Source organism: Carassius carassius, chromosome 8, assembly GCF_963082965.1.
Source record: "Carassius carassius chromosome 8, fCarCar2.1, whole genome shotgun sequence".
Classification (NCBI taxonomy): domain Eukaryota; kingdom Metazoa; phylum Chordata; class Actinopteri; order Cypriniformes; family Cyprinidae; genus Carassius; species Carassius carassius.
In genome coordinates this window covers 36314342-36329886 of record NC_081762.1, presented here as the reverse complement: position 1 = coordinate 36329886, position 15545 = coordinate 36314342, and the positions used below count along the sequence as shown (strand labels likewise).

Here is a 15545-nt window from a genome sequence, read left to right as displayed (position 1 = left end):
CAGCGCAAACGCAGAGAGTGCAAATACAGACGATGACCAGTGGCACGCCCTCCTGCAGCGTGTTGGCGGACGGCCAAATTGATTCTGCTCTTGACATTTCGATGTAGCTCTGCTGTGAGCAGAGCACCCAAAAATACAGGTCACTCGCAAAAGTTCCCCTCCACGGAAATCTTTAGTAAAAGGCGAAAGATTTATGCGACAATGAAGAGAAACTCGAGCTGTGTCTACGAACCCTCGGGCCTGTGCGCTGCCTCTGGTAAACCACTACGCTCGCCAATGGTCATCAAGGGTGACGACGCCTGCCCACATGCGTTTCGTCAGCCCCCCCCCTCCACTCCAAAAGGGAGGAGTAAAACTCACAAAAGTCCCCTCGGTCCACCAATAACCACAAGCCCAATCAAGACAATCTCTTTATCATGCCTCCATCTGAAAAGTTGGAGAAAATCTTATATGAATAAAAGAGTCTTTTAAAGAAATCCCTTATTCCGAGGTCACCGTAGCCACCAGATCCAGTCTGTATCCAGATCAGTGGGCCGCTTCAGTCACCCGGATCCAGTCAGTATCCAGACAAGATGGTTGATCAACACCTAGAAAGGACCTCTATGGCCCTGAAACACCTCTAGCCCTATCGGACAACTAGATGAGCCCCAGATACAGATCCCCTGTAAAGACCTTGTCTCAGACGACCACCAGGACAAGACCACAGGAAACAGATGATTCTTCTGCACAGTCTGACTTTTCTGCAGCCTGGAACTGATTTGCTGGTTTCTTCTGACCAGAGGAGAACTGTCTCCCCGACTGAGCCTGGTTTCTCACCGGGTTTTTTCTCCATTTTTTCACCGATCGAGTTTTGATTCCTTGCCTCTGTCGCCTCTGGCAGGCATAGCTGGGGACAATTCATGTACAGCGATATCGTTGACTTGATTGCAAATTATTGCACAGATACTATTTAAACTGAACTTAGCTGAATGATGACATCACCGATTTCAATGACGAAATGCCTTTAACTGTCATTTTGCTTTATTGACGCACTGTGTTCCTAATTAATGTTGTTCAGTTGCATTGACACAATCCTTGTTGTTTAAAGCGCAATTTAAAAAAAAAGAAAAAAAAAAAGAGTCCAAACAATGACCCCTGCAACGGGTAGTGTTCCAAATGTTATGCGACTTTAGCTAATGATGGGTCCATCCGGAATTTGACGGTGCTAGGGCTGTTTCAGCGTCAGAAAAAGCCATGCATTGTTCAGTTATGTCGGTGCAGTAGTGTCGGTTGGGGGAGAAACGGCAACATGTGCAGCTCCTCGTTAGTATAGTGGACAGTATCTCCGCCTGTCACGCGGAAGACCGGGGTTCGATTCCCCGACGGGGAGAGCTAGCTCTTTTCGGCTCCCGAATGATCCATCCAAAAGTTTTGGGAGGAGCCACAGGTCACAGAAGGAGTTCTGCTTCGACATCAGCCCGAGCCAAAGGACATGCGTTGGCCGGGAATCGAACCCGGGTCAACTGCTTGGAAGGCAGCTATGCTCACCACTATACCACCAACGCAGTCAGCAGTCAGCAGTCAGCCACTTGCGCCGTCGCTAAGAAGGCTCGAAGTGCACGAGTCGCCGATAGGGCTAGAGGAGCTGATGAGATCTTTGTTTGGACCCGTCACTAAAGAGAGCCTTCCAGAATTTGCATCCCGTCACGTACAAGAAAGTGCTGCCCTCCCATGCCAGCTAAATAAACACTAAGTGCTGACAGCGCAAACGCAGAGAGTGCAAATACAGACGATGACCAGTGGCACGCCCTCCTGCAGCGTGTTGGCGGACGGCCAAATTGATTCTGCTCTTGACATTTCGATGTAGCTCTGCTGTGAGCAGAGCACCCAAAAATACAAGTCACTCGCAAAAGTTCCCCTCCACGGAAATCTTTAGTAAAAGGCGAAAGATTTATGCGACAATGAAGAGAAATCGAGCTGTGTCTACGAACCCTCGGGCCTGTGCGCTGCCTCTGGTAAACCACTACGCTCGCCAAGGGTCATCAAGGGTGACGACGCCTGCCCACATGCGTTTCGTCAGCCCCCCCCCCCCCCACTCCAAAAGGGAGGAGTAAAACTCACAAAAGTCCCCTCGGTCCACCAATAACCACAAGCCCAATCAAGACAATCTCTTTATCATGCCTCCATCTGAAAAGTTGGAGAAAATCTTATATGAATAAAAGAGTCTTTTAAAGAAATCCCTTATTCCGAGGTCACCGTAGCCACCAGATCCAGTCTGTATCCAGATCAGTGGGCCGTTTCAGTCACCCGGATCCAGTCAGTATCCAGACAAGATGGTTGATCAACACCTAGAAAGGACCTCTATGGCCCTGAAACACCTCTAGCCCTATCGGACAACTAGATGAGCCCCAGATACAGATCCCCTGTAAAGACCTTGTCTCAGACGACCACCAGGACAAGACCACAGGAAACAGATGATTCTTCTGCACAGTCTGACTTTTCTGCAGCCTGGAACTGATTTGCTGGTTTCTTCTGACCAGAGGAGAACTGTCTCCCCGACTGAGCCTGGTTTCTCACCGGGTTTTTTCTCCATTTTTTCACCGATCGAGTTTTGGTTCCTTGCCTCTGTCGCCTCTGGCAGGCATAGCTGGGGACACTTCATGTACAGCGATATCGTTGACTTGATTGCAAATTATTGCACAGATACTATTTAAACTGAACTTAGCTGAATGATGACATCACCGATCTCAATGACGAAATGCCTTTAACTGTCATTTTGCTTTATTGACGCACTGTGTTCCTAATTAATGTTGTTCAGTTGCATTGACACAATCCTTTTTGTTTAAAGCGTAATTTAAAAAAAAACAAAAAAACAAAAAGAGTCCAAACAATGACCCCTGCAACGGGTAGTTTTCCAAATGTTATGCGACTTTAGCTAATGATGGGTCCATCCGGAATTTGACGGTGCTAGGGCTGTGTCAGCGTCAGAAAAAGCCATGCATTGTTCAGTTATGTCGGTGCAGTAGCGTCGGTTGGGGGAGAAATGGCAGCATGCGCAGCTCCTCGTTAGTATAGTGGACAGTATCTCCGCCTGTCACGCGGAAGACCGGGGTTCGATTTTCCGACGGGGAGAGCTAGCTCTTTTCGGCTTCCAAACAATCCATCCAAAAGTTTTGGGAGGAGCCACAGGTCACAGAAGGAGTTCTGCTTCAACATCAGCCCGAGCCAAAGGACATGCGTTGGCCGGGAATAGAACCCGGGTCAACTGCTTGGAAGGCAGCTATGCTCACCACTATACCACCAACGCAGTCAGCAGTCAGCAGTCAGCCACTTGCGCCGTCGCTAAGAAGGCTCGAAGTGCACGAGTCGCCGATAGGGCTAGAGGAGCTGATGAGATCTTTGTTTGGACCCGTCACTAAAGAGAGCCTTCCAGAATTTGCATCCCGTCACGTACAAGAAAGTGCTGCCTTCCCATGCCAGCTAAATAAACACTAAGTGCTGACAGCGCAAACGCAGAGAGTGCAAATACAGACGATGACCAGTGGCACGCCCTCCTGCAGCGTGTTGGCGGACGGCCAAATTGATTCTGCTCTTGAAATTTCGATGTAGCTCTGCTGTGAGCAGAGCACCCAAAAATACAGGTCACTCGCAAAAGTTCCCCTCCACGGAAATCTTTAGTAAAAGGCGAAAGATTTATGCGACAATGAAGAGAAACTCGAGCTGTGTCTACGAACCCTCGGGCCTGTGCGCTGCCTCTGGTAAACCACTACGCTCGCCAAGGGTCATCAAGGGTGACGACGCCTGCCCACATGCGTTTCGTCAGCCCCCCCCCCTCCACTCCAAAAGGGAGGAGTAAAACTCACAAAAGTCCCCTCGGTCCACCAATAACCACAAGCCCAATCAAGACAATCTCTTTATCATGCCTCCATCTGAAAAGTTGGAGAAAATCTTATATGAATAAAAGAGTCTTTTAAAGAAATCCCTTATTCCGAGGTCACCGTAGCCACCAGATCCAGTCTGTATCCAGATCAGTGGGCCGCTTCAGTCACCCGGATCCAGTCAGTATCCAGACAAGATGGTTGATCAACACCTAGAAAGGACCTCTATGGCCCTGAAACACCTCTAGCCCTATCGGACAACTAGATGAGCCCCAGATACAGATCCCCTGTAAAGACCTTGTCTCAGACGACCACCAGGACAAGACCACAGGAAACAGATGATTCTTCTGCACAGTCTGACTTTTCTGCAGCCTGGAACTGATTTGCTGGTTTCTTCTGACCAGAGGAGAACTGTCTCCCCGACTGAGCCTGGTTTCTCACCGGGTTTTTTCTCCATTTTTTCACCGATCGAGTTTTGATTCCTTGCCTCTGTCGCCTCTGGCAGGCATAGCTGGGGACACTTCATGTACAGCGATATCGTTGACTTGATTGCAAATTATTGCACAGATACTATTTAAACTGAACTTAGCTGAATGATGACATCACCGATTTCAATGACGAAATGCCTTTAACTGTCATTTTGCTTTATTGACGCACTGTGTTCCTAATTAATGTTGTTCAGTTGCATTGACACAATCCTTGTTGTTTAAAGCGCAATTTAAAAAAAAAGAAAAAAAAAAAGAGTCCAAACAATGACCCCTGCAACGGGTAGTGTTCCAAATGTTATGCGACTTTAGCTAATGATGGGTCCATCCGGAATTTGACGGTGCTAGGGCTGTTTCAGCGTCAGAAAAAGCCATGCATTGTTCAGTTATGTCGGTGCAGTAGTGTCGGTTGGGGGAGAAACGGCAACATGCGCAGCTCCTCGATAGTATAGTGGACAGTATCTCCGCCTGTCACGCGGAAGACCGGGGTTCGATTCCCCGACGGGGAGAGCTAGCTCTTTTCGGCTCCCGAATGATCCATCCAAAAGTTTTGGGAGGAGCCACAGGTCACAGAAGGAGTTCTGCTTCGACATCAGCCCGAGCCAAAGGACATGCGTTGGCCGGGAATCGAACCCGGGTCAACTGCTTGGAAGGCAGCTATGCTCACCACTATACCACCAACGCAGTCAGCAGTCAGCAGTCAGCAGTCAGCAGTCAGCAGTCAGCCACTTGCGCCGTCGCTAAGAAGGCTCGAAGTGCACGAGTCGCCGATAGGGCTAGAGGAGCTGATGAGATCTTTGTTTGGACCCGTCACTAAAGAGAGCCTTCCAGAATTTGCATCCCGTCACGTACAAGAAAGTGCTGCCTTCCCATGCCAGCTAAATAAACACTAAGTGCTGACAGCGCAAACGCAGAGAGTGCAAATACAGACGATGACCAGTGGCACGCCCTCCTGCAGCGTGTTGGCGGACGGCCAAATTGATTCTGCTCTTGACATTTCGATGTAGCTCTGCTGTGAGCAGAGCACCCAAAAATACAGGTCACTCGCAAAAGTTCCCCTCCACGGAAATCTTTAGTAAAAGGCGAAAGATTTATACGACAATGAAGAGAAACTCGAGCTGTGTCTACGAACCCTCGGGCCTGTGCGCTGCCTCTGGTAAACCACTACGCTCGCCAAGGGTCATCAAGGGTGACGACGCCTGCCCACATGCGTTTCGTCAGCCCCCCCCCCCACTCCAAAAGGGAGGAGTAAAACTCACAAAAGTCCCCTCGGTCCACCAATAACCACAAGCCCAATCAAGACAATCTCTTTATCATGCCTCCATCTGAAAAGTTGGAGAAAATCTTATATGAATAAAAGAGTCTTTTAAAGAAATCCCTTATTCCGAGGTCACCGTAGCCACCAGATCCAGTCTGTATCCAGATCAGTGGGCCGCTTCAGTCACCCGGATCCAGTCAGTATCCAGACAAGATGGTTGATCAACACCTAGAAAGGACCTCTATGGCCCTGAAACACCTCTAGCCCTATCGGACAACTAGATGAGCCCCAGATACAGATCCCCTGTAAAGACCTTGTCTCAGACGACCACCAGGACAAGACCACAGGAAACAGATGATTCTTCTGCACAGTCTGACTTTTCTGCAGCCTGGAACTGATTTGCTGGTTTCTTCTGACCAGAGGAGAACTGTCTCCCCGACTGAGCATGGTTTCTCACCGGGTTTTTTCTCCATTTTTTCACCGATCGAGTTTTGATTCCTTGCCTCTGTCGCCTCTGGCAGGCATAGCTGGGGACACTTCATGTACAGCGATATCGTTGACTTGATTGCAAATTATTGCACAGATACTATTTAAACTGAACTTAGCTGAATGATGACATCACCGATTTCAATGACGAAATGCCTTTAACTGTCATTTTGCTTTATTGACGCACTGTGTTCCTAATTAATGTTGTTCAGTTGCATTGACACAATCCTTTTTGTTTAAAGCGTAATTTAAAAAAAAACAAAAAAACAAAAAGAGTCCAAACAATGACCCCTGCATATAAGATTTTCTCCAACTTTTCAGATGGAGGCATGACAAAGAGATTGTCTTGATTGGGCTTGTGGTTATTGGTGGACCGAGGGGACTTTTGTGAGTTTTACTCCTCCCTTTTGGAGTGGGGGGGGGGGGGGGGGCTGACGAAACGCATGTGGGCAGGCGTCGTCACCCTTGATGACCCTTGGCGAGCGTAGTGGTTTACCAGAGGCAGCGCACAGGCCCGAGGGTTCGTAGACACAGCTCGATTTCTCTTCATTGTCGCATAAATCTTTCGCCTTTTACTAAAGATTTCCGTGGAGGGGAACTTTTGCGAGTGACCTGTATTTTTGGGTGCTCTGCTCACAGCAGAGCTACATCGAAATGTCAAGAGCAGAATCAATTTGGCCGTCCGCCAACACGCTGCAGGAGGGCGTGCCACTGGTCATCGTCTGTATTTGCACTCTCTGCGTTTGCGCTGTCAGCACTTAGTGTTTATTTAGCTGGCATGGGAGGGCAGCACTTTCTTGTATGTGACGGGATGCAAATTCTGGAAGGCTCTCTTTAGTGACGGGTCCAAACAAAGATCTCATCAGCTCCTCTAGCCCTATCGGCAACTCGTGCACTTCGAGCCTTCTTAGCGACGGCGCAAGTGGCTGACTGCTGACTGCGTTGGTGGTATAGTGGTGAGCATAGCTGCCTTCCAAGCAGTTGACCGGGGTTGACACAATCCTTGTTGTTTAAAGCGCAATTTAAAAAAAAAGAAAAAAAAAAGAGTCCAAACAATGACCCCTGCAACGGGTAGTGTTCCAAATGTTATGCGACTTTAGCTAATGATGGGTCCATCCGGAATTTGACGGTGCTAGGGCTGTTTCAGCGTCAGAAAAAGCCATGCATTGTTCAGTTATGTCGGTGCAGTAGTGTCGGTTGGGGGAGAAACGGCAACATGCGCAGCTCCTCGTTAGTATAGTGGACAGTATCTCCGCCTGTCACGCGGAAGACCGGGGTTCGATTCCCCGACGGGGAGAGCTAGCTCTTTTCGGCTCCCGAATGATCCATCCAAAAGTTTTGGGAGGAGCCACAGGTCACAGAAGGAGTTCTGCTTCGACATCAGCCCAAGCCAAAGGACATGCGTTGGCCGGGAATCGAAACCGGGTCAACTGCTTGGAAGGCAGCTATGCTCACCACTATACCACCAACGCAGTCAGCAGTCAGCCACTTGCGCCATCGCTAAGAAGGCTCGAAGTGCACGAGTCGCCGATAGGGCTAGAGGAGCTGATGAGATCTTTGTTTGGACCCGTCACTAAAGAGAGCCTTCCAGAATTTGCATCCCGTCACGTACAAGAAAGTGCTGCCCTCCCATGCCAGCTAAATAAACACTAAGTGCTGACAGCGCAAACGCAGAGAGTGCAAATACAGACGATGACCAGTGGCACGCCCTCCTGCAGCGTGTTGGCGGACGGCCAAATTGATTCTGCTTTTGACATTTCGATGTAGCTCTGCTGTGAGCAGAGCACCCAAAAATACAGGTCACTCGCAAAAGTTCCCCTCCAAGGAAATCTTTAGTAAAAGGCGAAAGATTTATGCGACAATGAAGAGAAATCGAGCTGTGTCTACGAACCCTCGGGCCTGTGTGCTGCCTCTGGTAAACCACTACGCTCGCCAAGGGTCATCAAGGGTGACGACGCCTGCCCACATGCGTTTCGTCAGCCCCCCCCCCCACTCCAAAAGGGAGGAGTAAAACTCACAAAAGTCCCCTCGGTCCACCAATAACCACAAGCCCAATCAAGACAATCTCTTTATCATGCCTCCATCTGAAAAGTTGGAGAAAATCTTATATGAATAAAAGAGTCTTTTAAAGAAATCCCTTATTCCGAGGTCACCGTAGCCACCAGATCCAGTCTGTATCCAGATCAGTGGGCCGCTTCAGTCACCCGGATCCAGTCAGTATCCAGACAAGATGGTTGATCAACACCTAGAAAGGACCTCTATGGCCCTGAAACACCTCTAGCCCTATCGGACAACTAGATGAGCCCCAGATACAGATCCCCTGTAAAGACCTTGTCTCAGACGACCACCAGGACAAGACCACAGGAAACAGATGATTATTCTGCACAGTCTGACTTTTCTGCAGCCTGGAACTGATTTGCTGGTTTCTTCTGACCAGAGGAGAACTGTCTCCCCGACTGAGCCTGGTTTCTCACCAGGTTTTTTCTCCATTTTTTCACCGATCGAGTTTTGGTTCCTTGCCTCTGTCGCCTCTGGCAGGCATAGCTGGGGACACTTCATGTACAGCGATATCGTTGACTTGATTGCAAATTATTGCACAGATACTATTTAAACTGAACTTAGCTGAATGATGACATTACCGATTTCAATGACGAAATGCCTTTAACTGTCATTTTGCTTTATTGACGCACTGTGTTCCTAATTAATGTTGTTCAGTTGCATTGACACAATCCTTGTTGTTTAAAGCGCAATTAAAAAAAAAAAAAGAGTCCAAACAATAACCCCTGCAACGGGTAGTGTTCCAAATGTTATGCGACTTTAGCTAATGATGGGTCCATCCGGAATTTGACGGTGCTAGGGCTGTTTCAGCGTCAGAAAAAGCCATGCATTGTTCAGTTATGTCGGTCCAGTAGTGTCGGTTGGGGGAGAAACGGCAACATGCGCAGCTCCTCGTTAGTATAGTGGACAGTATCTCCGCCTGTCACGCGGAAGACCGGGGTTCGATTGCCCGACGGGGAGAGCTAGCTCTTTTCGGCTTCCGAATGATCCATCCAAAAGTTTTGGGAGGAGCCACAGGTCACAGAAGGAGTTCTGCTTCGACATCAGCCCGAGCCAAAGGACATGCGTTGGCCGGGAATCGAACCCGGGTCAACTGCTTGGAAGGCAGCTATGCTCACCACTATACCACTATACCACCAACGCAGTCAGCAGTCAGCAGTCAGCAGTCAGCCACTTGCGCCGTCGCTAAGAAGGCTCGAAGTGCACGAGTCGCCGATAGGGCTAGAGGAGCTGATGAGATCTTTGTTTGGACCCGTCACTAAAGAGAGCCTTCCAGAATTTGCATCCCGTCACGTACAAGAAAGTGCTGCCTTCCCATGCCAGCTAAATAAACACTAAGTGCTGACAGCGCAAACGCAGAGAGTGCAAATACAGACGATAACCAGTGGCACGCCCTCCTGCAGCGTGTTGGTGGACGGCCAAATTGATTCTGCTCTTGACATTTCAATGTAGCTCTGCTGTGAGCAGAGCACCCAAAAATACAGGTCACTCGCAAAAGTTCCCCTCCACGGAAATCTTTAGTAAAAGGCGAAAGATTTATGCGACAATGAAGAGAAACTCGAGCTGTGTCTACGAACCCTCGGGCCTGTGCGCTGCCTCTGGTAAACCACTACGCTCGCCAAGGGTCATCAAGGGTGACGACGCCTGCCCACATGCGTTTCGTCAGCCCCCCCCCCACTCCAAAAGGGAGGAGTAAAACTCACAAAAGTCCCCTCGGTCCACCAATAACCACAAGCCCAATCAAGACAATCTCTTTATCATGCCTCCATCTGAAAAGTTGGAGAAAATCTTATATGAATAAAAGAGTCTTTTAAAGAAATCCCTTATTCCGAGGTCACCGTAGCCACCAGATCCAGTCTGTATCCAGATCAGTGGGCCGCTTCAGTCACCCGGATCCAGTCAGTATCCAGACAAGATGGTTGATCAACACCTAGAAAGGACCTCTATGGCCCTGAAACACCTCTAGCCCTATCGGACAACTAGATGAGCCCCAGATACAGATCCCCTGTAAAGACCTTGTCTCAGACGACCACCAGGACAAGACCACAGGAAACAGATGATTCCTCTGCACAGTCTGACTTTTCTGCAGCCTGGAACTGATTTGCTGGTTTCTTCTGACCAGAGGAGAACTGTCTCCCCGACTGAGCCTGGTTTCTCACCGGGTTTTTTCTCCATTTATTCACAGATCGAGTTTTGGTTCCTTGCCTCTGTCACCTCTGGCAGGCATAGCTGGGGACACTTTATGTAAAGCGATATCGTTGACTTGATTGCAAATTATTGCACAGATACTATTTAAACTGAACTTAGCTGAATGATGACATCACCGATTTCAATGACGAAATGCCTTTATCTGTCATTTTGCTTTATTGACGCACTGTGTTCCTAATTAATGTTGTTTAGTTGCATTGACACAATCCTTTTTGTTTAAAGCGCAATTTAAAAAAAAAAAAAAAGAGTCCAAACAATGACCCCTGCAATGGGTAGTGTTCCAAATGTTATGCGACTTTAGCTAATGATGGGTCCATCCGGAATTTGACGGTGCTAGGGCTGTGTCAGCGTCAGAAAAAGCCATGCATTGTTCAGTTATGTCGGTGCAGTAGTGTCGGTTGGGGGAGAAACAGCAACATGCGCAGCTCCTCGCTAGTATAGTGGACAGTATCTCCGCCTGTCACGCGGAAGACCGGGGTTCGATTCCCCGACGGGGAGAGCTAGCTCTTTTCGGCTTCCGAATGATCCATCCAAAAGTTTTGGGAGGAGCCACAGGTCACAGAAGGAGTTCTGCTTCGACATCAGCCCGAGCCAAAGGACATGCGTTGGCCAGGAATCGAACCCGGGTCAACTGCTTGGAAGGCAGCTATGCTCACCACTATACCACCAACGCAGTCAGCAGACAGCCACTTGTGCCGTCGCTAAGAAGGCTCGAAGTGCACGAGTCGCCGATAGGGCTAGAGGAGCTAATGAGATCTTTGTTTGGACCCGTCACTAAAGAGAGCCTTCCAGAATTTGCATCCCGTCACGTACAAGAAAGTGCTGCCTTCCCATGCCAGCTAAATAAACACTAAGTGCTGACAGCGCAAACGCAGAGAGTGCAAATACAGACGATGACCAGTGGCACGCCCTCCTGCAGCGTGTTGGCAAACGGCCAAATTGATTCTGCTCTTGACATTTCGATGTAGCTCTGCTGTGAGCAGAGCACCCAAAGATACAGGTCACTCGCAAAAGTTCCCCTCCACGGAAATCTTTAGTAAAAGGCGAAAGATTTATGCGACAATGAAGAGAAACTCGAGCTGTGTCTACGACCCCTCGGGCCTGTGCGCTGCCTCTGGTAAACCACTAACCTCGCCAAGGGTCATCAAGGGTGACGACGCCTGCCCACATGCGTTTCGTCAGCCCCCCCCCCCCCACTCCGAAAGGGAGGAGTAAAACTCACAAAAGTCCCCTCGGTCCACCAATAACCACAAGCCCAATCAAGACAATCTCTTTATCATGCCTCCATCTGAAAAGTTGGAGAAAATCTTATATGAATAAAAGAGTCTTTTAAAGAAATCCCTTATTCCGAGGTCACCGCAGCCACCAGATCCAGTCTGTATCCAGATCAGTGGGCCGCTTCAGTCACCCAGATCCAGTCAGTATCCAGACAAGATGGTTGATCAACACCTAGAAAGGACCTCTATGGCCCTGAAACACCTCTAGCCCTATCGGACAACTAGATGAGCCCCAGATACAGATCCCCTGTAAAGACCTTGTCTCAGACGACCACCAGGACAAGACCACAGGAAACAGATGATTCTTCTGCACAGTCTGACTTTTCTGCAGCCTGGAAATGATTTGCTGGTTTCTTCTGACCAGAGGAGAACTGTCTCCCCGACTGAGCCTGGTTTCTCACTGGGTTTTTTCTCCATTTTTTCACCGATCGAGTTTTGGTTCCTTGCCTCTGTCGCCTCTGGCAGGCATAGCTGGGGACACTTCATGTACAGCGATATCGTTGACTTAATTGCAAATTATTGCACAGATACTATTTAAACTGAACTTAGCTGAACGATGACATCACCGATTTCAATGACGAAATGCCTTTAACTGTCATTTTGCTTTATTGACGCACTGTGTTCCAAATTAATGTTGTTCAGTTGCATTGACACAATCCTTTTTGTTTAAAGCGCAATTTAAAAAAAAAAACCACTGGTAACTCTGGTAAACCACTACGCTCGCCAAGGGTCATCAAGGGTGACGACGCCTGCCCACATGCGTTTCGTCAGCCCCCCCCCCCCCCCCCCCACTCCAAAAGGGAGGAGTAAAACTCACAAAAGTCCCCTCGGTCCACCAATAACCACAAGCCCAATCAAGACAATCTCTTTATCATGCCTCCATCTGAAAAGTTGGAGAAAATCTTATATGAATAAAAGAGTCTTTTAAAGAAATCCCTTATTCCGAGGTCACCGTAGCCACCAGATCCAGTCTGTATCCAGATCAGTGGGCCGCTTCAGTCACCCGGATCCAGTCAGTATCCAGACAAGATGGTTGATCAACACCTAGAAAGGACCTCTATGGCCCTGAAACACCTCTAGCCCTATCGGACAACTAGATGAGCCCCAGATACAGATCCCCTGTAAAGACCTTGTCTCAGACGACCACCAGGACAAGACCACAGGAAACAGATGATTCCTCTGCACAGTCTGACTTTTCTGCAGCCTGGAACTGATTTTCTGGTTTCTTCTGACCAGAGGAGAACTGTCTCCCCGACTGAGCCTGGTTTCTCACCGGGTTTTTTCTCCATTTATTCACCGATCGAGTTTTGGTTCCTTGCCTCTGTCACCTCTGGCAGGCATAGCTGGGGACACTTCATGTAAAGCGATATCGTTGACTTGATTGCAAATTATTGCACAGATACTATTTAAACTGAACTTAGCTGAATGATGACATCACCGATTTCAATGACGAAATGCCTTTATCTGTCATTTTGCTTTATTGACGCACTGTGTTCCTAATTAATGTTGTTCAGTTGCATTGACACAATCCTTTATGTTTAAAGCGCAATTTAAAAAAAAAAAAAAAGAGTCCAAACAATGACCCCTGCAATGGGTAGTGTTCCAAATGTTATGCGGCTTTAGCTAATGATGGGTCCATCCGGAATTTGACGGTGCTAGGGCTGTGTCAGCGTCAGAAAAAGCCATGCATTGTTCAGTTATGTCGGTGCAGTAGTGTCGGTTGGGGGAGAAACGGCAACATGCGCAGCTCCTCGTTAGTATAGTGGACAGTATCTCCGCCTGTCACGCGGAAGACCGGGGTTCGATTACCCGACGGGGAGAGCTAGCTCTTTTTGGCTTCCGAATGATCCATCCAAAAGTTTTGGGAGGAGCCACAGGTCACAGAAGGAGTTCTGCTTCGACATCAGCCCGAGCCAAAGGACATGCGTTGGCCAGGAATCGAACCCGGGTCAACTGCTTGGAAGGCAGCTATGCTCACCACTATACCACCAACGCAGTCAGCAGTCAGCAGTCAGCCACTTGTGCCGTCGCTAAGAAGGCTCGAAGTGCACGAGTCGCCGATAGGGCTAGAGGAGCTAATGAGATCTTTGTTTGGACCCGTCACTAAAGAGAGCCTTCCAGAATTTGCATCCCGTCACGTACAAGAAAGTGCTGCCTTCCCATGCCAGCTAAATAAACACTAAGTGCTGACAGCGCAAACGCAGAGAGTGCAAATACAGACGATGACCAGTGGCACGCCCTCCTGCAGCGTGTTGGCGGACGGCCAAATTGATTCTGCTCTTGACATTTCGATGTAGCTCTGCTGTGAGCAGAGCACCCAAAGATACAGGTCACTCGCAAAAGTTCCCCTCCACGGAAATCTTTAGTAAAAGGCGAAAGATTTATGCGACAATGAAGAGAAACTCGAGCTGTGTCTACGACCCCTCGGGCCTGTGCACTGCCTCTGGTAAACCACTAACCTCGCCAAGGGTCATCAAGGGTGACGACGCCTGCCCACATGCGTTTCGTCAGCCCCCCCCCCCCCCCCCACTCCGAAAGGGAGGAGTAAAACTCACAAAAGTCCCCTCGGTCCACCAATAACCACAAGCCCAATCAAGACAATCTCTTTATCATGCCTCCATCTGAAAAGTTGGAGAAAATCTTATATGAATAAAAGAGTCTTTTAAAGAAATCCCTTATTCCGAGGTCACCGCAGCCACCAGATCCAGTCTGTATCCAGATCAGTGGGCCGCTTCAGTCACCTGGATCCAGTCAGTATCCAGACAAGATGGTTGATCAACACCTAGAAAGGACCTCTATGGCCCTGAAACACCTCTAGCCCTATCGGACAACTAGATGAGCCCCAGATACAGATCCCCTGTAAAGACCTTGTCTCAGACGACCACCAGGACAAGACCACAGGAAACAGATGATTCTTCTGCACAGTCTGACTTTTCTGCAGCCTGGAACTGATTTGCTGGTTTCTTCTGACCAGAGGAGAACTGTCTCCCCGACTGAGCCTGGTTTCTCACCGGGTTTTTTCTCCATTTTTTCACCGATCGAGTTTTGGTTCCTTGCCTCTGTCGCCTCTGGCAGGCATAGCTGGGGACACTTCATGTACAGCGATATCGTTGACTTGATTGCAAATTATTGCACAGATACTATTTAAACTGAACTTAGCTGAATGATGACATCACCGATTTCAATGACAAAATGCCTTTAACTGTCATTTTGCTTTATTGACGCACTGTGTTCCTAATTAATGTTGTTCAGTTGCATTGACACAATCCTTTTTGTTTAAAGCGCAATTAAAAAAAAAAAAAAAAGAGTCCAAACAATGACCCCTGCAACGGGTAGTGTTCCAAATGTTATGCGACTTTAGCTAATGATGGGTCCATCCGGAATTTGACGGTGCTAGGGCTGTGTCAGCGTCAGAAAAAGCCATGCATTGTTCAGTTATGTCGGTGCAGTAGCGTCGGTTGGGGGAGAAACGGCATCATGCGCAGCTCCTCGTTAGTATAGTGGACAGTATCTCCGCCTGTCACGCGGAAGACCGGGGTTCGATTCCCCGACGGGGAGAGCTAGCTCTTTTCGGCTTCCGAATGATCCATCCAAAAGTTTTGGGAGGAGCCACAGGTCACAGAAGGAGTTCTGCTTCGACGTCAGCCCGAGCCAAAGGTCATGCGTTGGCCGGGAATCGAACCCGGGTCAACTGCTTGGAAGGCAGCTATGCTCACCACTATACCACCAACGCAGTCAGCAGTCAGCCACTTGCGCCGTCGCTAAGAAGGCTCGAAGTGCACGAGTCGCCGATAGGGCTAGAGGAGCTGATGAGATCTTTGTTTGGACCCGTCACTAAAGAGAGCCTTCCAGAATTTGCATCCCGTCACGTACAAGAAAGTGCTGCCTTCCCATGCCAGCTAAATAAACACTAAGT

At 48.8% G+C, this 15545-nt stretch overlaps 15 non-coding genes across 15 annotated transcripts; 4 read left to right on the top strand and 11 right to left on the bottom strand.

Moving 5' to 3' along the window:
• Positions 1 to 105: 105 nt before the first annotated feature.
• Positions 106 to 220, bottom strand: LOC132145840 (U5 spliceosomal RNA). Its single transcript, XR_009434603.1, has one exon. It is a non-coding gene; the product is annotated as a U5 spliceosomal RNA (small nuclear RNA).
• Positions 221 to 1297: 1077 nt separating this feature from the next.
• trnad-guc (transfer RNA aspartic acid (anticodon GUC)) lies at positions 1298 to 1369 on the top strand. Its single transcript has one exon. It is a non-coding gene; the product is annotated as a tRNA-Asp (tRNA).
• A 103-nt stretch (positions 1370 to 1472) lies between these two features.
• trnag-ucc (transfer RNA glycine (anticodon UCC)) lies at positions 1473 to 1544 on the bottom strand. Its single transcript has one exon. It is a non-coding gene; the product is annotated as a tRNA-Gly (tRNA).
• Positions 1545 to 1844: 300 nt separating this feature from the next.
• LOC132145904 (U5 spliceosomal RNA) lies at positions 1845 to 1959 on the bottom strand. The gene has a single exon (XR_009434664.1). It is a non-coding gene; the product is annotated as a U5 spliceosomal RNA (small nuclear RNA).
• Positions 1960 to 3586: 1627 nt separating this feature from the next.
• Positions 3587 to 3701, bottom strand: LOC132145839 (U5 spliceosomal RNA). Its single transcript, XR_009434602.1, has one exon. It is a non-coding gene; the product is annotated as a U5 spliceosomal RNA (small nuclear RNA).
• Positions 3702 to 4954: 1253 nt separating this feature from the next.
• Positions 4955 to 5026, bottom strand: trnag-ucc (transfer RNA glycine (anticodon UCC)). The gene has a single exon. It is a non-coding gene; the product is annotated as a tRNA-Gly (tRNA).
• A 321-nt stretch (positions 5027 to 5347) lies between these two features.
• LOC132145755 (U5 spliceosomal RNA) lies at positions 5348 to 5462 on the bottom strand. Its single transcript, XR_009434522.1, has one exon. It is a non-coding gene; the product is annotated as a U5 spliceosomal RNA (small nuclear RNA).
• Positions 5463 to 6618: 1156 nt separating this feature from the next.
• On the top strand, positions 6619 to 6732 carry LOC132145919 (U5 spliceosomal RNA). The gene has a single exon (XR_009434678.1). It is a non-coding gene; the product is annotated as a U5 spliceosomal RNA (small nuclear RNA).
• A 579-nt stretch (positions 6733 to 7311) lies between these two features.
• Positions 7312 to 7383, top strand: trnad-guc (transfer RNA aspartic acid (anticodon GUC)). Its single transcript has one exon. It is a non-coding gene; the product is annotated as a tRNA-Asp (tRNA).
• Positions 7384 to 7851: 468 nt separating this feature from the next.
• LOC132146063 (U5 spliceosomal RNA) lies at positions 7852 to 7965 on the bottom strand. The gene has a single exon (XR_009434812.1). It is a non-coding gene; the product is annotated as a U5 spliceosomal RNA (small nuclear RNA).
• A 1629-nt stretch (positions 7966 to 9594) lies between these two features.
• LOC132145838 (U5 spliceosomal RNA) lies at positions 9595 to 9709 on the bottom strand. Its single transcript, XR_009434601.1, has one exon. It is a non-coding gene; the product is annotated as a U5 spliceosomal RNA (small nuclear RNA).
• Positions 9710 to 11318: 1609 nt separating this feature from the next.
• On the bottom strand, positions 11319 to 11433 carry LOC132145891 (U5 spliceosomal RNA). The gene has a single exon (XR_009434651.1). It is a non-coding gene; the product is annotated as a U5 spliceosomal RNA (small nuclear RNA).
• A 2491-nt stretch (positions 11434 to 13924) lies between these two features.
• LOC132145890 (U5 spliceosomal RNA) lies at positions 13925 to 14039 on the bottom strand. Its single transcript, XR_009434650.1, has one exon. It is a non-coding gene; the product is annotated as a U5 spliceosomal RNA (small nuclear RNA).
• Positions 14040 to 15115: 1076 nt separating this feature from the next.
• Positions 15116 to 15187, top strand: trnad-guc (transfer RNA aspartic acid (anticodon GUC)). Its single transcript has one exon. It is a non-coding gene; the product is annotated as a tRNA-Asp (tRNA).
• Positions 15188 to 15290: 103 nt separating this feature from the next.
• On the bottom strand, positions 15291 to 15362 carry trnag-ucc (transfer RNA glycine (anticodon UCC)). Its single transcript has one exon. It is a non-coding gene; the product is annotated as a tRNA-Gly (tRNA).
• Positions 15363 to 15545: the final 183 nt, after the last annotated feature.